The sequence below is a fragment of the Bidens hawaiensis genome, unplaced genomic scaffold (genome assembly GCF_021521415.1).
Source record: "Bidens hawaiensis isolate Kalapana, Puna unplaced genomic scaffold, B.hawaiensis_p1.1 tig00030563_1, whole genome shotgun sequence".
In the NCBI taxonomy this organism is placed as follows: domain Eukaryota; kingdom Viridiplantae; phylum Streptophyta; class Magnoliopsida; order Asterales; family Asteraceae; genus Bidens; species Bidens hawaiensis.
In genome coordinates this window covers 26,002-43,150 of record NW_027495105.1, presented here as the reverse complement: position 1 = coordinate 43,150, position 17,149 = coordinate 26,002, and positions in this window count along the sequence as shown.

The following is a 17,149-nucleotide window of genomic DNA, read 5'->3' as shown; positions in this document are numbered from 1 at the left end:
TTTTTGCTTAACGGCCATTTTGCATCTGTCTTATTTGATACTGGCGCTGACCTAAGTTTTATATCTGCTGAGTTTAAAAACTCCCTAGGCTTAGCAACCAGTAGGCTAGACACGCCTTATACTATAGAACTAGCCAATGGTAGGCAGTTATGCGCGAACGAAAGAACTGAAGAATGTGTAATAGTCATAGGAGGTCACGGGTTCAATATTAATTTGTTGCCAATAGACTTGGGAAGTTTTGACATTGTGGTAGGTATGGATTGGTTAGTCGAGAACCACGCGGAAGTTATTTGCCATGAGAAGCAGGTTCGGATCCCACTGTTGAACAGAGAAACCTTGGTAATTCAAGGGGAAAGAAGGGGAGTTGCGACGAAACTGATTTCGTGCCTAAAGGCGCGTAAGTGCCTAAGGAAAGGGTGCTACGCCTTCCTGGCGCATGTAGTAGAGAAGAAAGGAGATGAGCGAAGAATTGAAGACTTACCAGTAGTGCGCGAATTTCCAGAAGTTTTTCCTGAAGATTTGCCCGGATTGCCGCAGCCGCGACAAGTAGAATTTCGTATTGATTTAGTCCCAGGAGCTGCGCCAGTAGCTCGAGCGCCTTATCGATTAGCTCCATCTGAGATGCAAGAGCTATCCAATCAACTACAGGAACTATTGGATAAGGGTTTCATACGCCCAAGCTTCTCACCTTGGGGAGCTCCAGTACTGTTTGTTAAGAAGAAGGATGGTTCGTTCAGAATGTGTATTGACTACAGGGAGCTGAATAAACTGACAGTCAAGAATCGGTACCCCTTACCGAGGATTGACGACTTATTTGACCAGTTGCAGGGATCCAGTTATTATTCGAAGATAGATCTACGGTCAGGATATCACCAACTTAGGGTCCATGAGGAAGATGCGCCGAAAACAGCCTTCCGAACTAGATACGGCCATTATGAGTTCTTAGTGATGCCTTTCGGGCTAACTAATGCGCCGGCTGTATTCATGGATCTGATGAACCGCGTGTGCAAACCATACTTGGACAAGTTTGTGATTGTGTTTATAGATGATATTCTGATTTACTCTCGGACCAAGGCCGAGCATGAGCAACACCTGAGATTGATTTTAGAATTGTTAAGGAAAGAAAAGTTGTATGCGAAGTTTTCCAAGTGCGAGTTTTGGCTTAGAGAAGTTCACTTTCTCGGTCACGTTGTAAACGAGAAAGGAATACACGTTGATCCTTCCAAAGTCAAGGCCATCGAAAACTGGGAAGCGCCAAAAACCCCAACTGAGGTGAGGCAATTCCTAGGACTAGCTGGCTACTATCGACGCTTCATTGAGAACTTCTCCAAGATAGCTCTACCTCTGACCGCGCTAACTCAGAAAGACAAGAAGTTTGTTTGGGGCGAAAATCAGGAAACATCATTTCAAATGTTAAAACAGAAGTTATGTAGTGCGCCAATTTTGTCTTTACCCGAGGGGACGGATGACATCGTCGTTTACTGTGACGCTTCACATCAGGGACTCGGATGTGTCCTTATGCAGCGAGACAAAGTCATAGCGTATGCCTCGCGCCAACTCAAGACCAATGAAAAGAACTACACAACGCATGATCTGGAACTTGGAGCGGTTGTCTTCGCGCTAAAGATTTGGCGCCATTACCTCTATGGTACAAAGTGTGTAATCTTTACGGATCACAAGAGCCTTCAACATATATTTGATCAAAAGGATTTAAACATGAGGCAACGAAGATGGGTGGAGTTGTTGAATGATTATGATTGTGAAATTAAGTACCACCCTGGAAAGGCGAATGTGGTAGCAGACGCGCTAAGTAGGAAGGAGCGAATAAAAACGCTACGAGTCAAGGCTCTAAGGTTGACCATTCACGCAGATCTCTCTACCCGCATCCGAGACGCTCAGCAAGAAGCCTTGAAACCAGAGTTTGTTAAAAACGAATGCCTTGGGGGTATGATTAAGAGTTTGGAACTTAAAGAGAACGGCAATCTATATTTCGCTAACCGCATATGGGTCCCTCTCAAGGGAGGATTGCGCGAGCAAGTATTAAATGAAGCTCACAAGACGCGGTATTCCGTACATCCTGGCGCAGACAAGATGTACCAAGATGTTAAAGCGCTGTATTGGTGGCCCAATCTTAAAGGCGCCATCGCGACGTATGTCAGTAAGTGCCTGACGTGTTCGAAGGTAAAGGCTGAATACCAGAAACCATCAGGGTTGCTTCAACAGCCAGAAATTCCCATGTGGAAGTGGGAACAAATCTCTATGGACTTCATCACCAAACTGCCAAGAACACCTGGGGGTTATGACACGATCTGGGTTATTGTGGATCGGCTAACTAAGTCAGCGCACTTCCTGCCGATCAAGGAAACCGATAAGATGGAAAAGTTAGCCCGATCGTATATTCGAGAAGTAGTTTCAAAACATGGAGTCCCAGTGTCCATCATTTCTGATAGAGATAGTCGGTTCACATCAAGGTTTTGGAGATCGTTACAAGGGGCTTTAGGTACTCGTCTTGACATGAGTACGGCATATCATCCCCAAACAGATGGACAAAGCGAGCGAACAATCCAGACATTGGAAGATATGCTGCGCGCTGTGCGCAATCGATTTCGGAGGTAGCTGGGATACTCATCTCCCATTGGCTGAATTTTCTTACAACAACAGTTATCACACAAGTATCAAGGCTGCGCCGTTCGAAGCTTTGTATGGGCGCAAGTGTAGGTCCCCACTGTGCTGGGCTGAAGTGGGTGACAAGCAAATGACTGGTCCAGAATTGATCCAAGAAACAACGGACAAGATTTTTCAGATAAGGGATCGCCTTAAGACAGCGCGCGACAGACAGAAGAGCTACGCAGATGTGCGAAGGAAACCGTTGGAGTTTCAAGTAGGGGATAGAGTACTTTTGAAAGTCTCTCCATGGAAAGGAGTCCCCCGTTTCGGCAAGCGAGGAAAGTTGAATCCGCGCTACATTGGACCATTTGAGATCCTGGAAAGGATCGGTCCGGTTGCTTATAAACTCCGTTTACCCGCCGAACTCAGTGGAGTTCATGATACGTTTCATGTGTCCAACCTCAAAAAGTGCTTATCTGACGAAGCGTTGATTTTGCCGTTGGAAGAGATTCACATCGACAAACAGCTGCACTTCGTAGAAGAACCTATAGCAGTAACCGATTGGAAAGAACAAAAGTTACGCAGAAGCAAAATCAAGTTAGTAAAGGTTCAATGGAACTCGAGGCGCGGGCCTGAATTCACTTGGGAAAGAGAAGACCAGATGCGCATGAAATACCCACACCTTTTTCAGAGCATGGCTTCTGCCAGCAACGTCTCCTAAATTTCGGGACGAAATTCGCTTTACAGGGGGAAAATGTGACACCCGGTAAATTCCTAATCCCTTAAACCAAGTAATCAACCTAAATATTAGGTAATTGTTATATGCGCCTTGCGCGAGCGCGCCATATTAGAAACAGCGCGTGCATTTGTTAGGTGCGGCCTGCGCGAGCGCGCTATGTTAGAACCAGCGTGGGCATATGTTATATGCGCCATGCGCGAATGTTTTGGCTTTATGTTTTCATGTACCTTAACGTTATGTTGTCTAAAGGGTTGACCATCCCGCATGATGCTAAGGCGGGTGCATCCTAAATCGTTTATGCGCGTGCGGAAGGGAACTAACCTCCCCGCATAGCGGGAACATTGAGAGCTAGTTTGTCTGAAGCTCCAAGATGGAATTGACTTCAACATAACTGATCACTATGTTGAAATACCAAGACCACCTGGAGAATCTACAAATGAAACTCAATGTCCCTAACTGCGAGAAGGTTACGTGCTTACCCGCAGCAAAGAAATGTCCTTCACGCAGAAAGCTATGCGCACAAAGTGATACGCACAGAACACTTAGTCTATTCTCCAGACGTAAGGAGATTACTCCCGCCCAAAAGGAAACAGTAGCGTGTTTCAGAGATTTTCCACTTTCTACTGTACACTGACAAAAGTACCTGAAAAAGCACACTGTAACATGAAAAGTCAACTGTCAGCCACCCTATTCTCACCAACCCCAGAACTGCATGTCCTGACCAAATCAAATCAAATCTTTTATCCACTACTCCACTTTTAAATAAATAATAATAATTTCCATACTTTATCATTATTACCCCTAGATATGAAAAGATTACAATCCCCTAAAGCAAGGGATTGTGTTCCCTTGAGTTTGCCTATAAATATGTAACCTAAATTATCACCCAAAACACACTTCAAAGAACTACGAACTTACACTAAACCTCTCCCAAGCATCCGTTGTTTTCATTTCCGATCCTGTTACTAGACCTTCAATTCAAAGGCCAACACCAAGAAAACCCGAATCTCGATTAATCCCTTAACAAGAACCACAGGTGAGTCTCACAGCCCCTATTCTCGCTGTTTTCACTGTTTTTAAACTGTTTTCGGGGCGAGAGACACGTACTTAAATAATGTTTTATCATGGTATACTTACAAGCTATGCAAGCGATTGTGTTTAAATTATATTTCATAATGAGCAATGCGAACGGTTATCTAAGGTTTTCGATGTATGTGCGCTAGAACTCGAGTAAGTGATCACTTTACCATTGGAACTCTAAGGGTAGGGACTGCTGGTTTGATCCACCCACTCGTAGGGGTCGCACCTCTTTGCATGGACGAGTGCCTAGTATGGTCATGGGGCAGTACTATGGGTTTGAGCCCGCTCGTAGGGGTCGCGCCTCTTTGCATGGACGAGCGCCTTGTTTTCCGGCACAACGTCCGCGCGTAACCCGCGGGACGGAATTATTGATTAGCTCGTAGGGGCAGCGCCTCTTTGCATAGACGAGCACGGTTTTTCAGAAATGTCCACGCGTAAACCGCGGGACGGCATTATATTATTTAGCTCGTAGTGGCAGCGCCACTTTGCATGGACGAGCACACTTCCTGTAATGTTCGCGCGTAAACCGCGGGACGATTTTTATCAGATTATGTTTTCAGAACTGTTTTACTAAGCATGTGTTTCAATGAAGCTATTATGTTTATGACGCGATACGATTTATCAAGTTACTAAAACTTGTGAACTCACTCAGTTTATACTGATTCAAATGTTTTACGTGTCTTTCAGGAGATAACTAGGTAGCGCATGGAGTCACACTTAGAGCACCTCACGCTGAACATCTAAAACTAGCTTTTTGGAAGATTTTAGTTCTATCCCTTCGATGCGCGTGGTTGTTCCCGCCGCGCAAAGGGATATGGCGTGGAAATCTTCAACTGTTTTTATGCTTGGATGTTTTTATGTGATTTTTTTTAAACAATGTAATGTATTGGTATTAACCTTTTCATGCGTAATAAAAATCTTACTTTGAATGTTTGCAATGGCCCGTGCTTAATTATCAATCCCCACTCACGCGCGCCCGGCTGTTTCCGCCGCTCAGGGCCGGGTGTGACATTTGGCTTGAAGAATTTAAAACCACATCGAGCTTCGTGTTGTAGATGCTTATAGAACCATGTTGCCCATTGATCTTTACCTCGATTCAAAAACGGTCGGTTGGCCAAAGTTCTCACATCCCAACGAGGCATCATCAATATATCACGAATATGCTTAAAATAATATATCCCATGTTCCCATTTAACCACATATGCTTTAAGCTCTGAATAACAAAGCCACGAAACAATGTTACCTTTAACTGACCTCGGGCTCTTGTACTTTTTTATCTGATATGCTGATGCTCAAATCTTTGCTTGTCTGATATCTTCTTGTTCGTTGTAGCGAAGTGTTTCGATTATCTTGTTCATCTTCTCAACATTATGCTCAAACATACCATCCAAAGCACGTTTTCGTTTCTTCTCTTTCACTGATACATTACTTGTCTCAGTTGCTTATTCCAACGATCACGTTCCTGCCTGAGACGTTCCTCTGCCGCATCAAAATGTTCATTCGTGAAAAACGGAATATCAGTATCTGAATTGTTCATGGTATAAATATCTGGATATTCCTCGGGAGTCACATATTCCACTTCCACCTCTTCATAATCTAGCACATTCCCACGTGGAATACCAGTATTCACACTTTCCTCAAACTCAACTTCAACATCTATCGTCTTTCCCAACTCTTCAACTTCATCCATATTTAGATCCAGAAGCAGAGCGATTTGTTCTTTAGTTAATGAGTGGTCAACAAACTCGCCTTCTTCAATCTCGTCTGCATTCACCATACTACGAACGACCCCATCCATACCAACAAATAAAATAATATTCGTCGCGATCATATTGACCGGCTTCACACTTGTATAATCTTTGAATGGTATGATCTGCAAGTTATTACCATCACCACCACCACTACCACTAGTCCCAGCTTGATTACCTGCCGACGATGAAGTACCACTGCTCGGTTGCGGATCACCATTTCCACCCTTATCAGGATCTTGATCATCGTTCTTCAGTTTTCTCAACTCATCTTCTTTGCATGTCAACTGTAGGATGATCTTATCCTGTTTATCCAATCTCTTCGTTATACAGGGATAACGAATGAGACTTACATTATCGAATGAACTCATTCCTTACGGAGTAACGAATGAGCCTTACAATTAGGCGAATGGGCTTAAAACATAATTACCAAAATGCCCTTCATATATTAAACTAATATAATAATAATATAAAGACTGAGATGCTCGAATCATGTACCAACATTTTTACTTAGAATTTTGGTACTTCTAAGTATGTATTTGTATTTTAGATCATTGATCGTTAGACATACAAATTGGAGACATTTACGAGCATGCTTTGGTGTCTCGGGAAAATACGCGTGCTTGTTGGAGTTGAATAAAAGATATAAAATAAAAGGTTGGATTTGAAGTTGTTCGTGGCGCGCGAGCTGGTGAAGTAGGTCCCTTGCGACATGCGAGGGAGTTTGTGCCTTACTACTTTGGGCGCCGCGACACTTGAAGCAAGTGAAAGAGGCCCTAGCAACATGGGAGCGACTAGAAAATGGGGGGAAATGCCTAATCAATTATATTATCAGTTTGGAACCCTAAGTTGAAACATCTTTACCTTCTACAGTTTCTGAGCATTCTTGGCCGACATTTGGGGCTATCTATAACTGTCATATCAATTTTCAAAGCCTTCTACTCAATAATCGAAGACTGGATGAAAGTTATGTGTGGCTAACTCTAATCGAATCATTCTCGAGTGTAAGATTGCATGATCTAGAATAATATTCTGCACGTTTGGTTTGAACTATTTGATTATTGTTTACTTAAATTCTAGGAATCGATTGTTAGCATTGTCTTAAACTAATAGATGGGAATTAATTTGAAATGTGTTTGAAGCGCTTTCTGACAAAAAGAAATACCAACAAATGTGTGAGTTTGAATTTAAAGGCTTATTTTTTTCCCAATATGACATGACCAATGAAAAGGAATATTCTTATAAATTTTTTTTCAAGAAACTCTCCCTGTTAATCTTATGCTTCCACATTGAACTAACGCCTAATTGTTTCGGGTTTTGAAACATGATTAGAATTTGGAAAAATAACTTGAGTTTTGGATTTCAAGATCAAGATCTTCCCTTTGCTAAAGAAAAAACACAATAGTGATTTTAACACCCATTTTAGCTACCTTATTGTCACTGGAAAATGGGGCATCAAGTAAAATTTGTAGTAGAAATTTAGTGCTGAACTAATTTGAAAGTATAAGAAATGAAATTGTTATACGAGCTTGGGGTATGTTAAGCTCAGAAGTTCACCTGTAACAGATTACTTAAGTGGTATTACTCCACTCGATTTAGAAATTTTGTATGTCTTGGTTTGTTTAAAGAAAAGGATCCTATTTACGGTTCTACCCGTTATGGCTATTGATATACTAACCATCAATCGTTCTACTGTAGTTTTGGAAGTTGCATTTTCGATTAGTGACAAGTTCGTATCTTTAAGAAGAACAACTCTAGAATCAACAGAAACGTGCATTTTTCTGAAAAGACCATTTAGACGTGACAAAACATATACAAACACAACTATAAAAAGACAAGGTAGCACAAAGAATGCTGATACTACACGCAATTGTACCAGTGATAAATAAACACCAATCGATAAAAATAACAACCATTAATGATTATTGAAACATAAAATGTAATTCTAATTTATCTCTCACCCCATATAAAAATACATATATATATATATATATATAGGGAGAGGATCAACAGAAAACTCACCTTTAGAGGGAAAACTAAAAAACTCCTAAAAACTCCAAAAGAATTATTTTTAATTAAAAATAAAAAATATTTTCAAAATTCTGTTTTAGCCATTATTCTTATATTTTCTTATATTTCACTCGAAAAATAAAAAAAAATAAAAAAAAACAAAAAAAAACTGCTGCAATGCACATACGTATTACTGTGCAACACCGTTGTATTACACATGTGTATTACTATGTATTTTTGAGTTTAATAGTGTTTTATTGCATATATTCAATATTTGTGTATTGTATATGTGTAGTAGTGTTGTATTAGTTGGGAAAAAAATAATAATAAAATAAAAGTCGATGTGGTGCACATGTGCGTTAATGTTGTATTACACATACGTACTAATGTGTATTCGATGTGTATTAGTCTTATATTGCATATATACAATAGTGTGTATCAAATATGTGCAATAGTGTTGTGTTCTATGCAATACAAACACTTTTGCATATATGCAATGCACACTATTACACATGCGCACTATACCGACGAGGTTACCAACAAGTTTTTTTTTTTTTTTGAACCAATAACAACATATAAGAATAATGGAAAAAAAAAGAAACTTAAAAAATAAATTTAAAAAAAAAGTTAAAAATAGTTTTTCCGAAGTTTTTAGGAGTTTTTAAGTTTTCTCTTTAAGAGGAGTTTTCACTAGAACTCACCCATATATATATATATATAAGTAAATATATAAGTACTACAAAATTATATTACTAAAATATGTTTTCTTTAAATATTATGGTATATATGATCAAATATGTAAAAAAAATTACATTTCGAATGACTTTTGTATCGGGAGCTTAAAAATCATACGCAAAAATAAAAAATAAAAAGACACGACAGATCGATGTTCTTGTGAGAGCTCAATCAGATCTAGATCTTTTGATTACAACGAAGTTCATGTTGATTATCTATATGGTTAGGCTATGGTATACGTTAGTGTGTGCACTGTGTGTATTGAGAGGACAAATGGACAGAATAACGAGAGGAAATCGGGATATGTTCAGGACTATTTCATTAAAGATAATTTACAGGGTATATATAGAGGATTACTACATTCGCTAACTTAACACTTAACGAATGTGTCATTCGTTACATTAACATATACGAATGAACACTTCATTCATTAATACACTTAAACATAACGAATAGACCTCATTCGTTATCTCATTCGTTAAACAAGGTTAACGAATAAGCTTACATTTAATACGAATGTGTTACATTCGTTACGGGGGTAACGAATGTAACTTACATTAGAGCGAATGGCATTTTACATTAAAGCCCCTATACAAATAAACTATTACATTAATATCTTGACAAAGACCGAGACGTACAAAACATGTATCAACAAACTCCCCCTCGTCTCGAGCTCTTTATCTTCATCTCTGGAACATCGTTGTCTTCCAGTCATTACAACTATGAATCTTGTACGTGTAACAGACTCGAACGACCTTCTGAAACTGCATAGCAAGCTCGTAGTCGCATACGTTTGCAAACCTGATCTGACTTGTAAATAACGCATCGTTGTCAGCCTCAAATAAGTTAACCAGCCACATTGGATCAATTACACGTATTGTCTTCGTATTTGAACCATGACCGTATACAATAACCGCTTCACCAGTAAGATTGTCGTAGTACCAATAATTAAACGTGGTGAATAGACTCTAAGGAAAGATCTTCATTGGAGCCCTCTTCATTGTCTTTGGCGGCTTCACTTGCAATATCATCTTTCTCCAGCATGTGCGTGTATCAATCTCATCAATGTACAGCACCTGTGGCTTGAAGAATTTAAAACCGAAACGGGTTTCATGCAATAACTACTTATAGAACCATCCAGCCCACTTATCATTCCCACGATTCACGAATGGTCATCCACTATCCAAAATCCATTTGTGTGTAGACCCGGACCTGGATGAACTCTGCACAAACAAGTAAATGATTAGTTCAAAAAGGCAGTCCAAGCCTCAGTCTTAGGCTCTCCCTTTGATACTTTCGGAGAAAAGGATAATTTAACACTCATATTCGGTACTTGAGAATAGGTGACTCGTTTCTTGTTATTCTTCTTTAAGTACCCGTCACGTATAATTCCCGAACACGTAGATAAGGTTCCATTTTAATAAAATAAAAAGATAAAATAAGCTGAAGTTGCATAAAATCTTAACCCTCAATTCGGATAATCCCGTATTATCGCGCGGAGAAAGCCCAAGATTTTATACGAAACACCAAGAAAATAAAGCAGAATATTTAAATATTAACCCTCAGGTCGGATAGTCTTATCGCGCAGGAGAGGATCCAATATTTGAACAAAAATAAAGAAAAAATAAAGTTGAATTTCTTTGCAAAATAAAAGATAAAACAAAGCAGAATTTTCTTCAAAAATGAACGCATGTACACACAGCAATCTTGAGGGTTAATATTTGAATATTCTGCTTTATTTTCTTGGTGTTTCGTATAAAATCTTGGACTTTCTTCGCGCGATAATACGGGATTATCCGAATTGAGGGTTAAGATTTTATGCAACTTCAGCTTATTTTATCTTTTTATTTTGTTAAAATGGAACATTATCTGCATGTAATAATACCGACCTTAAGGGAAAATTTTAACTTTCAACTTTATTTTCTATTTCTTATTTTTGCATGAGTTACAACTAATTAATTTAACGAAAAATCAAAACACGTACATGTGAAATTCACTGTATAAGAGATATAAGATTATGTCTGATGGGTGGGTTCCACATATGATTTGTGCCAAAATTGAACAAATTAAGCATATCACCGAAAGTTCTGAAACACTTGTTGGAAGATTTAGGTGGACAACAATACCAATAATCGACATAACATCAGTCATAATGAAAAACTGAAAATAAAACTGAAATGGAAGGAAAACTTGATCAATATGATTCCCTGCTCAACTCACAAAAATATGTACTGCTTTGATAGCTTACTTGTTTAATGTTTTTCGTTATTTGTTCTTTGAAAATTTTCGAAAATCCAAAAAGAGTTGTATTTTTTTTTCTTTTTTCCTGCTTTAGTTTCGATTTACCAAGCTGGCGAATGAATTCAAAAGAAAAAGAAAAAGATTAATCCCCAAAACATTTACGTTAATCGTGCTTAATGTATTTACTGCTGGTATCAGTTGTAGGTTTAAAGTAAAAATCCGTTTAAGTTAAACATTACCGATCCATGGTTGGTCGGGTATCTTAATGTATGCAATTAAAACCTAAAGTGGATTTAATTGAATCTTTAATTCATTGTATAAAACCCTAATTGGTTTTAATGAATATTTAATTCCTTAATGAGATTGATTCTCATTCTCTAAGGAAGTTGGTGATTCATTAAATGGTTTAATGAATGTAAAGCCATTCGTTATTTAAACATAACGAATAAGTTTCTTATTCGTTATATCTTCATTCGTTTCCGTTGTGCATAACGAATAGAAGACATTCGTGTGACCATTAACGAATGGAATGGATTTAATGTATCATTCGTTAAGAATTTAACGAGAATTTAACGAATGACATTCTTATTCGTTAGAAACATTAATAAATAACGTATATTCGTTATAGTTTAACGAATAAATCCTTATTCGTTTAAAAGGTTAAACGAATCAAGATGAATAAGTTAACGAATGAGGCCATTCGTTAGTTCAAAATTTGAACGAATGACCTCGGGTTGTGTGAAATCTGAGGGTTTATTATCCCAAGGTCTGACGAATGGGATCTCATTCGTCTGTTCATATTCACTCAGTTTCCTAAGAAAACTCTTGCCAAAATTTTTCAAAATCCTATACTTACATTTTAGTCTAATCAGTTGATTCCTTTGTGTTATTCAGGTATTGACAATCGCTCTGATATGATAAGATTGAAATTTCATCAGTTATTTGAGGTTTAATAGAGTGTTTGAGATATGCATGTTTATCAAACAATTGTCAGCAATTATTCAGTATAATTGAATCGATTATTCTGCAAATGATTCATATTATTGCTTGAAAACGACTATTGATTGTCTTAGATAGGATAAATTGATAAACTACATGTGTATGTTAATAGATTAGTAGATTAGACGATGTCAAAATTAATTTTATAATTTGACTCTGAATGGTCAACGTCTGATCAGGAGAGATTCGTTATATATTAACGAATGATTGTTATATTCGTTAAAATTTGTTAACGAATGATTATATGATCGGTTAACGAATGATCAAGTTGATTCGTTAAAGGTTCAATATTTGATTCGTATAACATATGTTAAAAGTAACGAATGAATAGTGTTAATGTATAACGAATGTCTTAATCGTTTTAAATCTCTTAACGAATGAGATAGTCATTCGTTATTCAGATTTTAATATCTTAATATTATTCTAATGTTTATGTTTGATTTCAACAGAAACGGCTGACGAAATTATTCAGAATCCAGCTCCCGAGCAAAACCTAGAAGCTAATCATGTTCAAGCTGAACCTGAACAAGCACCTGCACGGTTATCGTGGAATGAAAGTCATAACATTTGTGCCTATCTCGAGCCGAAATTTGATGATACACCTATCTTTGGCGGGATGATCAGCTTCTTGACTCGTTCGAGAATTTACAAGGCCATATCTACTCGCACTGTGGTTTATCAGAAGCTTATACGTGCGTTCTGGGATACTGCCCGATTGAGTGAAGCCGAGAACCAGATAGAGGCTGTTATTCAAGACAAACGAGTGATGATCGATGTTTGAGTGATTCGAGACTCGTTAGGGTTTATTGATACTATTGATGATCGATGTGAATTCGATAAGGATTTGATTAGAGGATTATTCGGTCGAGTAAAGTATAATGGCGATTTGGGTAGATCGATGTACAACAAAACGAACTTGTGTGAACAATACAAGTACTTGTTGCATGTGTTGATACACTGTCTTGGAGGACGTAAAGGTGGATTCGATGAATGTCGATCGATGCTTCAATCTGTTTTCGTGGCCTTAGTGTTAAATAAACCATTTAATTTCTCTGAAATGGTTTATTATCACTTGAAGGAAAACTTGACGAGCCGTCATAAGTTTTTAATGTATCCAAGGTTTCTACAGATGATAATCAATGATCTGCAGCCGGACTTGATTAAAGATTAAGATGATGTTATGAAGCTGAAGCACATGGATGATGAAACAATGAGACGTTTAAGATCGTACCGAGGTCAGAGTCTTGCAGATCGACCAAAATTCAAACGTTTGATTGGTCATTTGGTGAATATTGATTATGTTGCACCGCCTAATGATCGTTGGATTCATGATGATTCCGATTCTGAACGTGAAGGTGGTGATGGTGGAAATGATGGAGGTGATGGTGGTTATGGTGGTCCAGGACCACAGGCTGAGTTAAGTTATGAGCAGAAACGTAAACATAAAGGGAAAGAAGTGATGGTTGAAAAGAGTGATAAAGTAAAGAAGCAACGTGTTAGACGTGGGTCAAGGATTGAGATTCCGAGTCAACCGTTTGTTCGTTCGACTCCTCCTGTATCTATTTCAGATCCAATTCACACATCTCCTGCACCTACACAGATTCCAAGGTCACCGAATCCGATTCACATTCCAGTGTCTCCGGTACCTCCTTTTATGACCTTGATTACTACTGCACGACCAGATCCAGTATTTGGTGATGTTCTTCAGACTGTGTTAGCTTGTATGCCTACACCGCAGCCTACTACTCCGATGACTCCTGTTACACCTACACCGTTACCAAGACCTGAGCATTCGTTTATGACTTTCAATCGTCCTCAGGGTTCGATGCAACTACTTCATCCCCATTTTTATGAGTTGTCTCCCAGTGGCCAGTGGTTTAATCTGTTAAATCTGGTTCATATGCAACAAACCCGGATTCAAGCAGATCGTTCATTTCAGGAACAGATGCGGGCAGAGCAGCGGAATATGTTTAGACATATTCAGTTCATTCAACGAGAAAATAGGGAACTGAAAGCCCTTGTTGCTGCTCAGGGGGAGAGATTGGACAAGCAGGATGAGATCATTCTTTAGTTAACGTGTAAAGAAGATGAGTTAAAGAAGTTAAAGAACGATGAAGATGATCAGGATGGAGCAGGTGGTGGGGTAGATCAGCAACCGGGCGGCAGTTCTGCACCATCGGCAGGTAATAAGACTGATTCGAGTATTGGTGGTGGGTCTGGGGTTAGTCAGTTGCATATAGTGCCATACAAGGATTACACGAGAGCTAAGCCGATTGATGTTATTCCAGCAAATATGATTTTATTTGTGGGAATGAACGGAATAGTGTATAGTATGGTGAATGCGGACGAGATCGAAGAAGGTGAATTTGTTGATCATTCATTAACAAAAGAACAAATTGCCTAGCTTCTGGATCTAAACGAAGATGAGGTGGATGTGTTGGGTAAAAGTGTGGATGTGGATGTTGAAATAGAAGAAAGTACAAACACAGGCATTCCACACGGGAATGTGCCTGATTTTGATGAGGTAGAGGTCGAAGATGTTACTGCCGAGGAGTATCCTGAGTTTTACACCGACAACAACAACAATGACTCAGGTATTCTGTTCTTTACTACAGAACATTTTGATGCAGTAGAACGTCGTTTACGGGAAGAGATAGAGAAGTGGAATAAAGCTGCGGAGACCAGTCATTTATCGGCGATAGAGAAAAAGCGCAAACGTGCTTTGGATGGTATGTTCGAGCATAATGTGAAGAAGATGAACAAGATGATCGAGACCTTTCGTTATCATGAACGGGAGGAAGTCAAATTAGCAAAGGCTCGAGCATCGGCATACCAAATGAAGAAGTACAAGCCTGCAAAAGATGGAAAAGGTGATTTGGTGTCGTGGCAGTTTGATTATGAGCTTAAGGTATATATCGTTAAGTGGGAGCATGGTATTTATTATTTCAAACTCCCACATGATATATTATCTATGCCTAGATGGGATGTGAGAACACTAGCTAACCGACCATTCGTGAATCGTGGGAACGATAAGTGGGCTGGATGGTTCAATAAGCAGTTATTGCATGAAACCCGTTTCAGTTTCAAGTTCTTCAAGCCACAGGTGCCTACTCATAAGTACATTAATGAGATTGATACACGCACATGCTGGAGAAAGATGATATTGCAAGTGAAGCCGCCAAAGACGATGAAGAGGGCTCCAATGAAGATCTTTCCTTAAGAGTCTATTCACCACGTTTAATTATTGGTACTACGACAATCTTACTAGTGAAGCAGTTATTGTATACGGTCATGGTTAAAATGCGAAGACAATACGTGTAATTGATCCAATGTGGCTGGTTAACTTATTTAAGGCTGACAACGATGCGTTATTTACAAGTCAGATCAGGTTTGCAAACGTATGCGACTACGAGCTTGCTATGCAGTTTCAGAAGGTCGTTCGAGTCTGTTACACGTACAAGATTCATAGTTGTAATGATTGGAAGACAACGATGTTCCAGAGATGAAGATAAAGAGCTCGAGACGAGGGGGAGTTTGTTGATACATGTTTTGTACGTTTCGGTCTTTATCAAGATATTAATGTAATAGTTTATTTGTATAGGGGCTTTAATGTAAAATGCCATTCGCTCTAATGTAAGTTACATTCGTTACTCCGTAACGAATGTAACACATTCATATTAAATGTAAGTTCATTTGTTAACCTTGTTTAACGAATGAGATAAGAATGAGGGCTATTCGTTATGTTTAAGTGTATTAACGAATGAAGTGTTCATTCGTATATGTTAATGTAACGAATAACACATTCGTTAAGTGTTAACTTAACGAATGTAGTCATCCCCTATATATACCTTGTAAATTAACTTTAATGAAATAGTTCTGAACATATCCCGATTTCCTCTCGTTACTCTGTCCATTGTCCTCTCAATACACACAGTGCACACACTAACGTATACCATAGCCTAACCATATAGATAATCAACATGAACTTTGTTGTAATCACAAGATCTAGATCCGATTGAGCTCTCACAAGTGGTATCAGAGCCACATATCTGATCTTCGATGCTTCTAGTTGGTTTAATCGTAAAATTGATCATGTATTGGATTCGGTTCATGACAAATTGATTGAGATTTGAAGTTCAATTGAGTTCTAGTGAAACAGAGACTTGTATGAATTGATTCAAAGTGAATTGTTCTAAGTGTATTGATTCATTATTAAGGTATTAAGGAATGAGAATTGGAGGATTGAGTTTAATCTGAGTTTGAATTGAGGTTTGATTAGACGATTGATGTTTGTATTGTGTTCGGATTAGTATGAATCTGGATCGAGTAATTGACAAGTTTGATGAGTGTTCGTGAGTTTGGACAAGATCAGTGAGGTTCGGATTTGGTTTATGAACAGATTGATAAAAGTTTAGGGTGAATACATAGGATTTGGACGGATTTTGAAGTTTGAATTGGTTTTCAGACCTGATGAAGATTTGCATACTCATTCGTTAAGATGAAGTCTGATTCGTTAAGACATAACTGCTCATTCGTTACGTCTAACTACCTATTCGTTAAAACCTAACGGCTCTTTCGTTAACCATTCGCTCTTCAAATGACATTCGTTAAATCTGATTTCATACTCATTTCAAGCCGATTCTTTAGCACCATTCGTTATACCTCATTCGCTAAACTCATTCGTTAATCTCTTTTCATTTCATTTATTAACGAATATCGATCCATTCGTTAATCAATTCATTCGTGAAAATCTTTAACGAATATCACTCATTCGTTAATAGAGATAACTCTCATTCGTTACTGTGTACCCATTCGTGTAAATAGTAACAGTAAACTTTAAAGGTTTAACAAATTTGATCCTTGAAGTTTAAACAATTGTTTCATCATGGCTTCGCAAAACATTTCTTACTATGCATTAGCATCTTAGAACGCCTTAATGCAGCAGATGCTGACCATGGATAATGAAATTGGCAATCACAACAAATGTCCC